Genomic DNA, 15,628 nt, shown 5'->3' on the forward strand with positions numbered 1-15,628 from the left:
GAATGTGACTGTTGGGCAGACTGGATGGACCGTTCAGGTCTTTATCTGCCGTCACTGACTATGTTACTGTGTATAACTGAATTTGCCTTTCAAATGGCAGGGACAAAGTGCTTGAGTGTTTTTGTACCCACACATCTATAGGGAATTTTCCCAAGAGAAACAAAAACTAGACGCTCCTGAGCCTGGCACCTTGATAGATTAATGAAAGCAAGATCTCTGTATACAATGCGAGTAAAAGCAGGACTGGCACAGCCTGAACCGGCAGCTCAGTTTCAGTGCTTGAGCTCTGTGCTGTGGAGGCGGGGCTGTGCCAGGAGCTGAAGAGACAATCTCCTTCCATGCAGCAGCAGTGAGCAGAAAGCCGCGGCCACCATTCAGCAGCACTACGGAATGAAGCACTAACCTACAGCCTGCACTGGTGCTCCACCTGCTCCTCCAAATTCATGTTACCTGAAGGGCTCGACATCGGGCTCACCGGCTCCACTGCTGCCTAGAAATCAAGGCTTCGTCATTCCCCAGGTACAATGTTGTTTGTGCTAAGCTTTCTGGTCAAAAATGGTTTTGAGTCTTTAAGAATAACTGAATTCGCTATAAAAATACATTCCCCACCTCTTTTTTTTTTTTTTTTCCCCCTTTGCATCCTAGTGCTGGAATAGATGATTATGTGTTGCTCTTTCTCTGGCTGCCATTCTCGCACCAGTGCATCGCTTGTCCTTCAGCAGTCAAGCAGAAAGCGTAGCAGCTACACACAGAAAATCATTCACTGTTTTTCTGGCCCATTGTATGCCATTTTCTCTTCCCTAGAGTCACAAAAGCATTTTATTCTCCAGTTTGATGATCAGTGGAAGCAACTTGCTCGGTGTCCTGCCTAGTAATGGGGAGCCCTGAGAGAAGCCACAGAAAAAGTGTGTTTGGAAAATGAGTTGTTGGGGGAGGTCAGCATCAGGCTTGGGGGGCCCTTGGCCCCTGCACTATGTGCCTTTTGCAGAGAGAGAGCACAGAAATTAATGAGGCCAAAATTCGGCATTAAAGATTAAAAGAAGGTAATATTTTCACTGTGAATCGAAGAAGCTACTGCTGGGTCTCATTTAGCAGCACTACAATTGAGCTGATACAGTCAGGTGTGCAGTAACTGCACCCAGGGCAGACTTATCCATTAGGCACAATAGGCACTGTGCCTAGGGCCCACAAAACTGTTTTCATTTTGTGAAAATGAGAATAAAAACGAAGTAGAACTTATTTATTTTTAACCTTGAAAATATACAGAAATAGAATACAAAGGCATAAAATGCAAATCAAATATACATACAATTTAAATTAAATGCTCAGTCATATATTAAATGCCTCCGAGGGAGGGGGGGGGGGGGGGGGTCCATGAAGGCAAAGGTTTCTAGGACCTACAAAATGTGGCTCTGCCTGCAAGACCTTTGCTGCCAATATGGAAGTGCACAGAGCCGGGCTTCCAGAGAGCACCCCCACAGTAGCTGAGGAGCTGAGGCCCAGCACATTGGCTAATGTCCAGAACCTCAAGCATCAGAAAGCATCCAGTCTGTTTACTGCTCTACCATCTCTCTCTCTCCCCCCCCCCCCCCCCCACACACACACACACATACACACTAGGGTACCAGAGTAGATAGAACACAGGGCAGAGCTAAGAGGAACTATTCTGCTCCCAAATCCAGCCCCTCTTCTCCTAAATTCTGCTGCATCGAGCCTGCCATGAGTGGGAAAGCGCGGGGTACAAATGTAACAAAAATAAAATAAATTATGGGGAGGTGAGGGGGGGGGACTGGGGGAGAGAGAGACACTTTAACAAGATCACATAAGAGAGAGTTTTTCTGCTTCCTAATCTATCCATCGATAAGGGAGTGAATACCTGGACAGCATGAGAGGAGCTGAGAAACCGACTGAATGTCATACCCTCCCCCATCTCCCTGAATCAGCAAAGCAAACTTGGGGGATAACGGAGAAAGCGAGTATGTGGTTCGTGTGATGTCTGAACGGGTTTTGCGCTGAAGCTAACCCTGAGCAAACCCCTGAGTTAGACATCAGCACACCTTTAGAAGACGTGATGGCAGAACAGCTACATCTCATTACCCTAATGCAAAGAACTGTTGCGGGAAACTTTGTGGTGAGCACAACACAGGAATGTGAACGTCAGGTTGGAGGGATAGCTCGTTCTTTGGCACTGACATCTGAGGATTTTTTTTAATGCTCATTTTTGCTGTGCCCCCCCCCCCCCCAGCCCCCAGGATGCCAAAGATAACCCACCATTTTTCACCACACCAGAGGTGACCCCAGTCCCCTCATCGTTACCCCAAAAATCTCTGGTAGTTATTTGGGATCCTTTTGTACAATGGCGACCTGGATTGCCTGTATAAGGACTTATGGTTTAGCACCCTTTAGTCTCTCATGACGCTACTCTTAGGGGGGAAGTTGTGGGTTAGGTTTAGTGGTTGGGTTGGTAGGGGTGGGGGGGGGGGGTTAGTCGGGAGGGTATAGGCTATGAAGTTCCCCTTGCCATATACATGTATCCATGCATCATGCCAAAGAGTTATGGTATGAAGTGTTTTTTGTTTAGCAAGATTTACTGTATCGCACTTTCTAGGTTTTCTTCAGCATTTGATTGTATTTGTGTTTTTTCCACTTAATAAAAATATCTTAAAAAAGAAAAATATCTGGTAGTGTAGTTGGCAGGAATGATGCCCCTGTTCTCCTACCTCCATGCCAAGAACTTCAAAAATGGCGATGCCTGATCCCACATAGTGTATCCTAGGATGCACCACATGGGTTCAGCGAATCAAACAAGACCATTTTGCCTTATGTTAACTCTGCTCTGACTACCAATTAAGGGAGCAAAAGAGATGCTCCAAAAGTACATGAACCAAGGCAGCAAAGAGAGCAGAAAAGAGCCCTTAAAACTGGAACAATGTAAAAGACCCGACACGGGTTGTGTTTGATTTGACCCCTGAGGCAGGTGCAATTTTGCGCCAAAACACGGCCCGAGTTGGGTCTTTTGTATTAAAGGTTTCTCCATCGTTCCAGTCTTGAGGGCTCTTTTGTGCTTTCTTTGCTGTCTACCAATTAAGGGGAAAATTCCCTCTTTTGGCAGACTGACCCCAAGTGATGTGTCCCAGGATGCACTATGCAGCATTAGGCATCACCATTTTGGAAGATGGGGCACAGAGGTAGGAGCTAGTTTACATTGTTCCTGCCTCCTGTTAAAGGTATGCAAGGAAGAGTTTGGTGGGATTGGGGGGGGGGGGGGGGGGGGGGGGGGGGGGGTTGCAAGGCGGTTGAGGTTCACTAGAAAGGGGTTCTCAACCTATTCCTCAAGAAACACACGGTCAGTCACATTTTCACTGTCTCCATTGTTGGGAGGCGGGATAGTGCTGGGCAGAGTTATACGGTCTGTGCCAGAGCCGGTGGTGGGAGGTGGGGCTGGTGGTTGGCAGGTGGGGATAGTGCTGGGCAGACTTGTATGGTCTGTGCCCTGAAAATGACAGTTACAAATCAAGGTAGGGTATACACAAAAACTAGCACATATGAGTTTGTCTTGTTGGGCAGACTGGATGGACCGTGCAGGTCTTTTTCTGCCGTCATCTACTATGTTACTATGTATGCAAATTGATGTCATGCATATTTTATTGTGGGAATCCTGAAAACACAATTGGTCTGGACAGATTCCTGAAGGAAAAGTCCATTGATGGTTATTACATTTTGGGGTTTTTGCCAGGTTCTTGGGGCCTGGATTGGCCGCTGTCAGAGACAGAGTGCTGGGCTTGATGGACCTTTGGTCTTTTCCTAGCGTGGCGGTGCTTATGTGCTTATGTTAGGTGTGGCCCGAGAACTGGGTTGAGAACCATTGCATTGGTTTTCTTTTTTTTTTTTTTTTTTTTACTATCAGAGGGTCCAGAGGTTGTCTCTGGGGTCAGGGGTAGGGTTCCACTAGACCAATGGTTCCCAAACCTGTCCCTGGGGGAACCCTAGCCTGTCAGGTTTTCAGGATATTCGCCATGAATATTCATGAGTTAGATTTGCATGCATTGCCTCCATAAATATTCATGGTGGGTGTCATGAAAACCTGACTGGGAGGGGATCCACTAGACTACCAGGGATTTGGGGTGAGGATGGGGGTGGAGACGACCCAGAGAGATGCAGCGGACTTTATTTTTTCTGTCTTGTCAGTGCATTACCTAATCACCACTTATGCACTGACAAAAAAGGAGACATTGTTTTGCTTTTCAATAGCAAATGGCTGTTTACTATTGTGGCTGGGAGTGCTGTTTTTTTCTGACAGTGCACACTTTTTAACATGTCAGTAATTTGCACACCATTGATTTCCTGCATTAAGGAACAAAAATAGTGTGTACAGCTTGCATTAGAAGCCATCGGCACACAGCTCGAATGCAAGCTTTCTAAAACAACCTCATTCTGAGTGAGAGAGACAAGAAGATAGAATAATGAGGGAGAATGAATGAGAGAGACCCAAAGAGGGTACTGGAGAGGAGCAGAAAGAGGTAAAAGTGAATCAGAAGGGATGATGGAAGGAGCATGATGGGATAGCTGAGGGTGAGAAAGTCAGATTGGAAGGGATGGGAGCAGGGGCGTATCTGCGTGGGGCCTCAGGGGCCTGGGCCCACGCAGATTTTGCCCTGGACCCCCCTACCGCCATCAACCCTCCCCCGCTGCCGTTCTTACTTTTGCTGGCGGGGGACCCAAACCCCCGCCAGCCGCCCCGCGGTGTTTAAAATTCATCTTCGGCCTCCGTGGCCGTGCTGCTGTGATAGGCGCTGTTGAAATCCACTTCGGAGTCTGACGTCGTTGTACGTGCTGCGACGTCAGACTCCGAAGTGGATTTCAACAGCGCCTATCACAGCAGCACGGCCACGGAGGCCGAAGATGAATTTTAAACACCGCGGGGCGGCTGGCGGGGGTTTGGGGTCCCCCGCCGGCTGAAGAAGAAGTTTTTACGGCAGCGGCAGGTGGGAGCAGACCTCGGCTGGCGGGGGTTGGGGTCCCCCGCCAGCAAAAGTAAGTACGGCAGCGGGGGAGGGTTGGCGGCGGGAGGGGGGTGGAGAGAGTCATTGGTGGCGGTGGGGGCTCGGCGGTGGGGGCTCAGCGGCGGCAGGGGGGGGGGGGCTAAAATGTGCCCCCTCCCTCTGGCTCTGGCCCCGGCCCCCCCTACCGCCGGAGTCCAGATACGCCCCTGGATGGGAGACTACAAACCTGGATGAGTGAAATAAAATGGTAGTGAGAGGTGAAAGTAAGAGGGGATGCTGGGGGATGACAGTCAGTGCAAGGTAAAGGCAGCCACAAATTGAGTGGATGTTGGGGAAACGGAAACCAGATACCAGGAAACTGGTGGAGAGAACAACTTGGGAGGAAGTACTGGGGCACTGAGAATATGAGGGGGGTGAGGGGAAAGATCAATGTCAGATACAGATGTAAGGGAAGAGCTGAAAGACTGGAGGACAGAGAACTAGAAAATGGAAAGGAGGCTCTGAGAAGGAGTTAGAAGTTCAGCAAGGGGGGGGGGACAATATTCATCAATAGTTTATTGGGTGGGGGAGGTTTCTACTCGCTAGCACTGACCTGCAGGATTTTCAGTGGCTTATTCCTGGCTAGTGCTGCTAAATACGTTTATGTTTTAGTAGTATTTGATATACCACTTAGCCAAGCAGGTCAAAGCAATTAACATAAAATACAATGCTTATTGGAAAAAGAACTCCAGTAACAGGACATACCTAGCCATTCACACCTTCCAAAGAGAATACAACCTTAAATAGCCTTATGCACCCTATACCACTTCAAACCATGACCCATGAATCAGTGAATCGATTTTTTACTCATTCAAAAAGTATAAAAACCAGGGGGCACTCAATGAAGTTACATGGAAATACTTTTAAAACAAATAGGAGGAAATATTTTTTTCACTCAAAGGAAAGTTAAGTCCTGGAACTTGCTGCTGGAGGGTGTGGTAATGGCGGTTAGCATACCTGGGTTTAAAAAAGGTTTGGACAAGTTCCTGGAGGAAAAGTCCATAATCGGCTATTGAAATAGACATGGTGAAGCCACTGCTTGCCCTGGGACTGGTAGCATGGAATGGTGCTACTAACTGGGTTTCCGCCAGATACTTGTGACCTGGATTGACCACTGCTAGAAGCAGGATACTGGGCTAGATGGATCATTGGTCTGACCCAATATGGCTATTCAATCCCCCAATGCCCACATTCTATAAATCCTACATAAAGATTATTCATTTTTACAGTAAAGCTTCAAATCTGTGATCTACAATCCCGGGATATCTTGACCAAACGACATTGGGAAGAAATGTGTTTTTAATGCTGCTTTAAATCTTTTTAAAGAGGCTTCAGCTCAAATTGATCTTGGAAGCCTGTTTCTTAGGGTAGGGACCAGCCCCCCTAAAATGCACTCTCAGGTATCTCCCATCCTGATGGAACAGCCATGCATTGATCACTTAATTAGCACAGAATTATATCTGGGGTATAGGAGATTACTAAATATGCAGGTACTTGATCTAAATCCCCCAGATTCTATATATGGCACCGAGATTTGGGCACACTACCAAGATGTCCGTGCTAATCAATTGGATAGCAAACCAACCAATGTCAATAATTTGCCACCAAAAGATTTTAATTGCACCAATTAGAATTTGCGCACTATTCTATAAACACTGGATAGAGCACCGTTCACGGAAGAGAGTGTGTATCAACAACTTGGAAAGCTAAAGGTTGACAAAGCCATGGGACCGGACGGGATCCACCCCAGAATACTGAGGGAGCTCAGAGAGGTTCTGGCGGGTCCTCTTAAAGACTTTTTTAATAAATCCTTGGAGACGGGAGAGGTTCCGAGGGATTGGAGAACGGTGGAGGTGGTCCCTCTTCACAAAAGTGGGGATAGGGAAGAAGCTGGAAACTACAGGCCGGTAAGCTTCACTTCGGTTATTGGAAAAGTAATGGAAGCCATACTCAAGGAAAGGATAGTGAATTTCCTGGAAGCCAATAAGTTGCAAGATCCGAGACAACATGGCTTCACCAAAGGGAAATCGTGCCAAATGAATCTCATTGAATTCTTTGACTGGGTGACAGGAGAATTAAATCAAGGACGTGCTATGGACGTAATCTACTTAGATTTCAGCAAGGCTTTTGACACGGTTCCCCACAGGAGGCTCTTAAATAAACTAGACGGGCTGAAGATAGGACCCGAAGTGGTGAACTGGATTAGGAACTGGTTGACGGGCAGACGCCAAAGGGTGGTGGTGAATGGAGTTCGCTCGGAGGAGGGAAAGGTGAGTAGTGGAGTGCCTCAGGGATCGGTGCTGGGGCCGATTCTGTTCAATATATTTGTGAGTGACATTGCCGAAGGGTTACAAGGTAAAGTTTGCCTTTTTGCGGATGACACCAAGATTTCCAACAGAGTGGACACCCCGGAGGGAGTGGAAAACATGAAAAAAGATCTGAAGAAGCTAGAAGAATGATCTAACATATGGCAATTAAAATTCAATGCGAAGAAATGCAAAGTGATGCACTTAGGGAGTAGAAATCCAAGGGAGACGTATGTGTTAGGCGGGGAGAGTCTGATAGGCACGGACGGGGAGAGGGATCTTGGGGTGATAGTATCTGAGGACCTGAAGGCGACGAAACAGTGCGACAAGGCGGTGGCCGTAGCTAGAAGATTGCTAGGCTGTATAGAGAGAGGAGTGACCAGCAGAAGAAAGGAGGTTTTAATACCCCTGTATAAGACGTTGGTGAGGCCCCACCTGGAGTATTGTGTTCAGTTTTGGAGGCCGTATCTTGCGAAGGATGTTAAAAAAATGGAAACGGTGCAAAGAAAAGCTACGAGGATGGTATGGGATTTGCGTTCCAAGACGTATGAAGAGAGACTTGCTGACCTGAACATGTATACCCTGGAGGAAAGGAGGAACAGGGGTGATATGATACAGACGTTCAAATATTTGAAAGGTATTAATCCGCAAACTAATCTTTTCCGGAGATGGGAAGGCGGTAGAACAAGAGGACATGAAATGAGATTGAAGGGGGGCAGACTCAGGAAAGATGTCAGGAAGTATTTTTTCACGGAGAGGGTGGTGGACGCTTGGAATGCCCTCCCGCGGGAGGTGGTTGAGATGAAAACGGTAACGAAGTTCAAACATGCGTGGGATATGCATAAAGGAATCCTGTGCATAAGGAATGGATCCTCAGAAGTTTAGCTGAAATTGGGTGGCGGAGCAGGTGAGGGGAAGAGGGGTTGGTGGTTGGGAGGCTAGGATAGGGGAGGGCAGACTTATACGGTCTGTACCAGAGCCGATGATGGGAGGCGGAACTGGTGGTTGGGAGGCGGGAAATACTGCTGGGCAGACTTATACGGTCTGTGCCCTGAAAAGGACAGGTACAAATTCAAGGTAAGGTATACAAATATGAGTTTGTCTTGGGCAGACTGGATGGACCATGCAGGTATTTTTCTGCCGTCATCTACTATGTTACTATGTTACTATGCCCAACTCCCATAAGTGCGTATCTCAAAGGAGGTGTGGTATTGGAGGGACATGGGCAGATCAGGGGCATTTCTAAAAATTGCACACAGAGTTATAGAATAATGAGTCTGACACTCAAAGTTAGGGCACTGGCTCATGCCCTTTATGGAACCGTGCTTAGCACTGATTTTTTTCCAATGTTGAATTTCAAGTGCAATTTATATAAACTGGCCCAAAATGCCTTATCTGCTGGATTATATATAACACACCTAGAGATCCATGGTGAAATCCAGGCAGTGACGATCCTACCCGGGGCAGATCGCCGCTATGCATCCCCCCCCCCCTAGGTGCAGTGGTGTCCATTCCCCCAAGGTGCTGCACGACACCCACCCCCCAGTGTATCAAGCCCCCCCCCCCCACCCCGGGTGCATTCTTGGCTGATGGAGGGTGCAGAGAGCAGCCCCGCGCCTGTCGGCTCCGCTGGCTCCCTGCTCCCTCTGCCCCGGAACAGGAAGTAACCTGTTCTAGGACAGAGGGAGCAGGGAACCAGCGGGGCCGATAGGCGCGCGGCTGCTCTCTGCACCTTCCATCAGCGTGCACCCGGGGTGCAGCGCCCCCACCGCCCCGCCCTTGCTACGCCACTGAATCCAGGTGTATTCTGTAACAATGTGCGTAACTTAATTGGCTTAACAAGCTAATCAACATTGATAAAAGCACTTAACAAGCAATAATGAGCACTAATTGACAATAACTAGAATTTACGCGCACAACTTGCTAAGCGTATTCTATAATGAACTGTGCCTAAATTCTAATGCACGCAGTTCAAAAGGGGCATGGCTATGGGCAGGGAAGTGGGCATGCCCAAATTTATGCATGTAGTTATAGAATATGGCCCATGTTTTCATTGGGATACCAACTAAGCATATTCTTTATACCATGCCTAAATCTAGGCACCGCTTATAGAATACTTGTTTACTTGCAGATTTTTTTAGGTGCCTTATATAGAATCTGGCCCTATGTGCAAGAATAAGTAATTTAAAATCTATCCTAAAATTGACAGGAAGTTAGTGATAATGAACGTATAATGAAGTGGCTAAGTCATACTTTCGTACATTGCCCGTTGGTGCTGAGACAGCCCAGGGAGGAGTCAGGGCAGAGCTGGGAGTTACTCAGTTGCTACCAGTATTCAGCTTTACCTTTGGTCCATTTGCAAAACTTAACTCAGTACTGTGACCTTATTCCAGTGAAAATTATGTTGGTCCCACCAACAGCTGCCAGCGTGTTTCTTTAGATAGCTTCATCAGAGCAAATGGACCAAAGGTAAACTAAAGTTCGACAGCATATCCAGTGACATTGGGTATGTGAGTAAGTTGAATGCTGCCGAGCTTTACCTTTGGTCCGTTTGCCGCGTTGGCCACCGTCGGTTGGAGGCCAGCATAATTGTCAATGAAATAAGATAAGTCTCAGCATTACGTTAAGTTGTTAAGTTTTGCAATTTTGATCACTGTGTTAAGATGGGGTTTTTTTTAGCCTATGAAGTGATTACCCTTTCTAGAGATTTCAACTATTTATCTCTGATGGGGTTCTTTTTTCCTCTAAAAAAATTTTTTCTATTGTTAAATTTTCATTCTCAATTTTTCATTATCTTTGCACTTTCTGTGAAACTTGTTTTTGGTGTGGATAGAACTATTCCCTATCCATGGAAATAAGTTATGAGAATTACTCTGTAGATCTAGGGTTTGAGATCGTTGAGGTATTTGTGATCTGGATTGGTCGTTGATAGAGCAGGATGCTGGGTTCAATGGACCTTTACCTGACTCAGCATGGTTTTCCTTGTGATCTTAAGTAATCCCTCTCAGTGCCAAAAGCCCTGTACTTTGCTTTCAGAATATTTGCTAATGTGATGATGTGAGGCTCTTCTTGAACTCAGTTCCTCTATGGCTCCTTGAAAGACTTCAGGACTTCTATGATCTGAATTATTTGTGTACAATTCTGATGGTAACAAAGATCAAGGGGGGGGGGGGGGCTCGCTTCAAGCCTGTGTACCACAATAGTCCAGAAACGAGCCTATTAACAATATAGGTTCAGCAAGAAAAAAAGTGGAAAAACAGGGGGAAAAGACCTCAGAAAAACGTGGCACACAGCAAAATTGCTGGAATTCTTCCAATCTTGGACGTCACGGTACAAATTCTTTAATCATTGGTCTGACCCCCCCCCCCCCCTCCCCGATCCAACCTATGTGTGAATTTGATAGCATTACTAATTGTTTTTAAATTTGCTTAAGTGTGCTTAAATAACACAGTTGCAAGCTCAAAACACTCCACTAAATTGCAGTATTAAAAAAAGAAAAAAGCAGGTGGTCACGTGATGCTTGGCTGAAGGAAGGACGCCGCATCCGACAGCTCCGAGGCCCCGTTTTAACATCTGGCCTGCAGCGCCGATATCAGCTAGCGAAAATAGCCCACAAGAGCCGTAATCGGTAGCGGAAGATCAGCGAGAGTGGCTGGCTCGGGAACAGGGGAAAAATTTGGATATGACCACAAAATCAAGTCGCAAAGCGGGAGCGCGGAGCCGCGTGGGCGAAGGCAAGATGGCGGAGGCCGGCCCCGCGGGAGAATCGGTGAGTTCGGCTTGGGCTGCTGAAGTAGCGGCGGAGGTCTCTGCTCTCCTCGAAGCATCGGTGGACAGGAAATTACAAAAAATTTCAGATCAAATAGAGCAGCTCGATGGCAAATTTGAAGGACTGCACGCAGACTTGGCGGTATTTCAACAGCGGCTATCGGACATGCTTGCAATATGAAAGCCGCCAAAAAGCCATGCAGGGAAAATTGGATGAGCTGAGTGCAAAAGTTGAAGACCTAGAGAACAGGTCGCGAAGAAACAACCTCCGTCTTGTTGGTCTCCCAGAAGCGGTTCGCGAGGTGGACCTGAGGGACTTCTTAGAGTCTTGGATCCCTAAAGTTTTAAACCTTAAACGGCTGGAAAATGGCCTACAAATTGAGAGGGCCCACAGACTGAGGCGAACAAGGCAGGAGACTGAAAATCCAAGAGTGGTAATATGCAAAATATTGAATTACAAGCATAAGCAGGAAATCTTACGAGAATGGCGCTTGAAGGGCAAGGTGCAGTATGAGTCACGCACGATTTTATGCTTTCAAGACTTTTCGGCCGCAGTAGCAGCCCAGCGCAGGCAGTTTACGGAGATCTGCAAGCTGTTGTACGACAGGAAAGTGCGCTTCGCCCTGATGTTCCCTGCTAAATTAAGAATCCTGCATGAAGGCAGACAGCATTACTTCACATCGTGTGAGGAAGCCCAACAATTTGTAAACCGTATGGGCAGGAGCGCAGAGGCGGGACAGACGGGAGCAAGGGCAGGCAGTCCGCAGCAAACCTGAGAAGGACAGCGGCAGGAGAAACACAGACGGAGACCAGAAAGGGCATCAGCCTTTTTGAGCTAGCATATGATATTATTTGATTACCATCATATGCCTGAATTTTCAGACGCAGAAGTGGACAAGGACATAAAAGACTAAAATAAAGTTCACTAAGGAGAGGTATTCAGCTTCACCACAGGGTGGGCTATAGGTCTGAGAGGGGTGAGCAGAGGTGGGGGGTTTGTTAAAAAAGGAGTAAAATGTTAGTTTGTAGAGTTAGATCACTGATGTTAAGGTTAAGTGAAGTTATATTCATTGGGATGTGGGTTTACTAAGTATAAGACATAGGTGGGCGCTGGTTAGGCAGGGGCGGAGCGGAGGCATGACTGGTTCTCTTGTGAGAACGATTTGTAGGAAATGGGGGGGTTGGGGGAGGGAGGGAGGGGGATGGGGGGGCGTCCCTTTGTGTTTATATTCTTGGGGGTTTGTGTTTTTATTACTATTGTTTTCTTTATTTTTTCTTTTTGTTATTGCCTGGTTGAGCATTGGAAAAGAGGGGGTCCATTCAGGGGCTGGGGAGTGGATCCCACATTTAGGTACACATTTACCGGGGAGTATCACTGCAAAAATGAAGAGTAAGGTGCTCTCAAGTTAATCTCTTGGAATGTGGGGGGTATCTCCTCGCCTATAAAGCGCACTAAAGTACTACAGGCCCTGCGGAGGCATCAGGTGGATGTGGCATTCCTGCAGGAAACACATTTAACGACGGTGGAACATAACAAATTTAAGAAAGGCTGGGTAGAAATAGCAGAGGGGTCACCGGCGGTGGGGAAAAAAGGGGGGGTATTGATGCTGTTCCATAAGGGCCTACAGGTTGGCATAAAGACAGTTAAAAGAAGTACAGAGGGCAGGATTGTGTTGGTGGAGGTGGAGAGGGGTAGAAATACTTATATTTTCTGCAATATATATGCGCCTAATGTATATGACCCCAAATTCATAGCCTCGCTGATTGAACTGCTGAGCCCCTACCAAGGGGGTAACATCATACTAGGAGGGGATTTCAATATGGTATATGATCCCAGTGTTGACAAGAGCAGCCCCTCGGGACAGAGCAGGGGTCAATCCCGGGGGGGGCTGGCCTTCCTTAGTGATACTTTAAATTTGATTGATGTGTAGAGGGTGCTTCACCCAACACAAAGGAATTATACGCGTGTATCAAGGGCACATCTGTCACAGTCTCGCATAGATTATTTTCTAATATCACAAGAACTGTTTCCCAAGGTTCCCGCGGCGGAGATAGATGTGTGCGAAATTTCAGATCACTCCATAATTTGGGTGCAGATCCAACTGCAGGGAGAGGGGAGAAGGGGGGGGGGGGCGGCTGGAGATTCCCGGTGGATCTTTATCATGATCCGAACTTTAAGGCACACATGGGTGAAAAATGGCTGGACTTTGCTACTAACAATAGTGCTCATATAGAACAAGCAAGTCTATACTGGGAAACAGCAAAAGCAGTAATGAGGGGGGAGGTCATTGCATATAGAGCCCGAGCACGCAAGGTTAGGGATAAGGAAATTCTTCGCCTTGAAAAAGAAGTCTGTAAACAGAGGAAGCGATTTGGGAAGGTAATTTCGGCAGAAAACAAAAAGGAATTGTTAACAACCCAGAGACAATTAAATGAGCTTCTTCATCGGAGGGCACAGAAATCACACATGTTTTATAAACACCAACTCTTTATGTATGGGAATAAAGCGGGAGCCTTGATGGGGAGGTTAATCCAGGGAACTAGAAGCCCGGTGAAGATCTTACAAATCAGGGACCGAGGGGGCAGGCTCCTCCGGGAAACATCACATATATTGGAGCGCTTTCGGGACTATTTTGAAGACCTGTATAAGGATCCGGTGGAGGTTATGGAAGATAGTGAGGTCTATCTGAGGAATCAGGTTCTGCCAAGGGTAACGGAGGCGCAGAGGGAAGCACTTAATAGCCAAATAGAGGAGGGGGAATTACTGGTGGCAATGCAGCAGAGTCAACTACATAAAGCTCCAGGGCCAGATGGGTTCAGTATGGCGTTTTATAAACTGTTACAGGAGCAAGTTATACCTCCACTGCTGAGGCTATATAATAATATGGCTACCACAGGAGAAATGCCAGATGCGTTGAATTTGGCGAAGGTGATAGTGCTATTAAAACCTGGTAAAGAGGAGTCAAGTGTTGAGTCTTATAGGCCGATTTCTCTACTTAATTGTGATATAAAGCTATATGCGAAGATCCTGGCAAATCGGTTAGCAAGGGTGCTCCCCACATTGATAGCAACCCCGCAGGTGGGATTTGTGAAAGGAAGGTCAGTAACAAAAAACATTAGAGCACTCCTAGCATCATTAGAGACCGTAGAGAGGAGAGCAGAGCCTTCACTGCTAGTCAGCTTCGATGCTGAGAAGGCATTTGATAGAGTAGTCTGGAGTTTTATGTTTGCCGTGATGAAGCAGATGGGGATAGAGGGTTTCTTTAGGAGAGCGGTGGGGGCGTTATACAGGAACCCGCAGGCCTTTATGTGGATAAATGGGGAACAGTCGGGCTTGTTTCCCATACGCCGTGGCACACGGCAGGGGTGCCCTCTGTCTCCCCTGCTGTTTGTACTGGCTTTAGACCCACTGATTAGGGAAATTGAGATGCATCCAGAAATTGGGGGCATAACATGGGGGTCTTTCTCATTCAGAGTCTCCGCTTTCGCGGATGACATTTTAGTGCATATTACTCAACCTAAACAATCTTTAGATGCGCTGCTAGAGCTGTTCCAGGAATACGGAGACTTTGCAGGTCTAAAAATCAATTACTCTAAATCCCAGGCTTTAACGGGAAATCCACGGGTGAGGGGCTTGTGGGGGCAGGCGTTCCCTCTGAAGTGGGCTTCAGAATCTCTTAAGTATTTAGGGGTGCAGATCCCCATGCGTACCACAGCAGTTTACCAGTTAAATATCAGTAGAAGATTAGAGGCACAGAAAGAGCAATTGAAAACATGGAAGGTCTTGCCACTTAATTTGCATGGGAGGGTACATCTGTATAAGATGGTGGAATTCCCGCGGTGGCTTTACGTGTTGCAGACCCTCCCACTGCGGTTGAGGGGCAAAGATCTAAATCTGATAAATAGGGGGATAAGGAAATTTATATGGAGTGCTTCAAAGCCTAAGCTGCCGTTAAAGTTGTTGATGGGGCCCTGGAGAGAGGGGGGGATGGGACTTCCAGATATACGTCGCTATAACCAAGCCTGCTTACTAAGGCACTTAGGGGACTGGTTCATGGACAGGCAAGACTTCACGCACCGAAGGTTAGAACAGGAGTATTTTAAACCATACCATTTATACTACCTGTTACAGTGTCCAAAGAAAGTGTTACCGAGTCCGATGGGGAGCAGTGTACTGTTGAGTCCATTGAGAGAGGCGTGGCGGGACTTAGTTCAAAGTTGGGGTTTAGCAGTGGATATTTCTGACCTGTTACCCATTCAGGGCAATCTGAGTTTCAAACCAGGGATGGAAAATATAGTGTTCCGTAGGTGGGCTGCAATGGGAATCACAAGACTAGAACATGTTTTGGGATCTAGAGGCCAGATGCTGGAGTTGGGGGCTTTGGGGGTAGGAATAGAGAATAGTTCCATGTTTGCGCATTGCCAACTTGCACATTATGTTAGATCACTGGAGCCTGGGAAGTTGGGGGGTGGACATGGACGGCGCCTTAGAGCCTTTTTTCGATCAGTACC

At 47.1% G+C, this 15,628-nt stretch overlaps 1 protein-coding gene across 1 annotated transcript in view; it reads left to right on the forward strand.

Moving 5' to 3' along the window:
* The first annotated feature begins 368 nt into the window (after positions 1-368).
* Positions 369-15,628, forward strand: part of FEZ1 (fasciculation and elongation protein zeta 1) — a 99,016-nt gene continuing 83,756 nt past the window's right edge. The window contains 1 exon segment of the mRNA XM_030221134.1: positions 369-519. The gene's annotated coding sequence lies outside the window, so the exon portion shown is untranslated.

The sequence above is a fragment of the Microcaecilia unicolor genome, chromosome 12, assembly GCF_901765095.1.
Source record: "Microcaecilia unicolor chromosome 12, aMicUni1.1, whole genome shotgun sequence".
Taxonomy (NCBI): domain Eukaryota; kingdom Metazoa; phylum Chordata; class Amphibia; order Gymnophiona; family Siphonopidae; genus Microcaecilia; species Microcaecilia unicolor.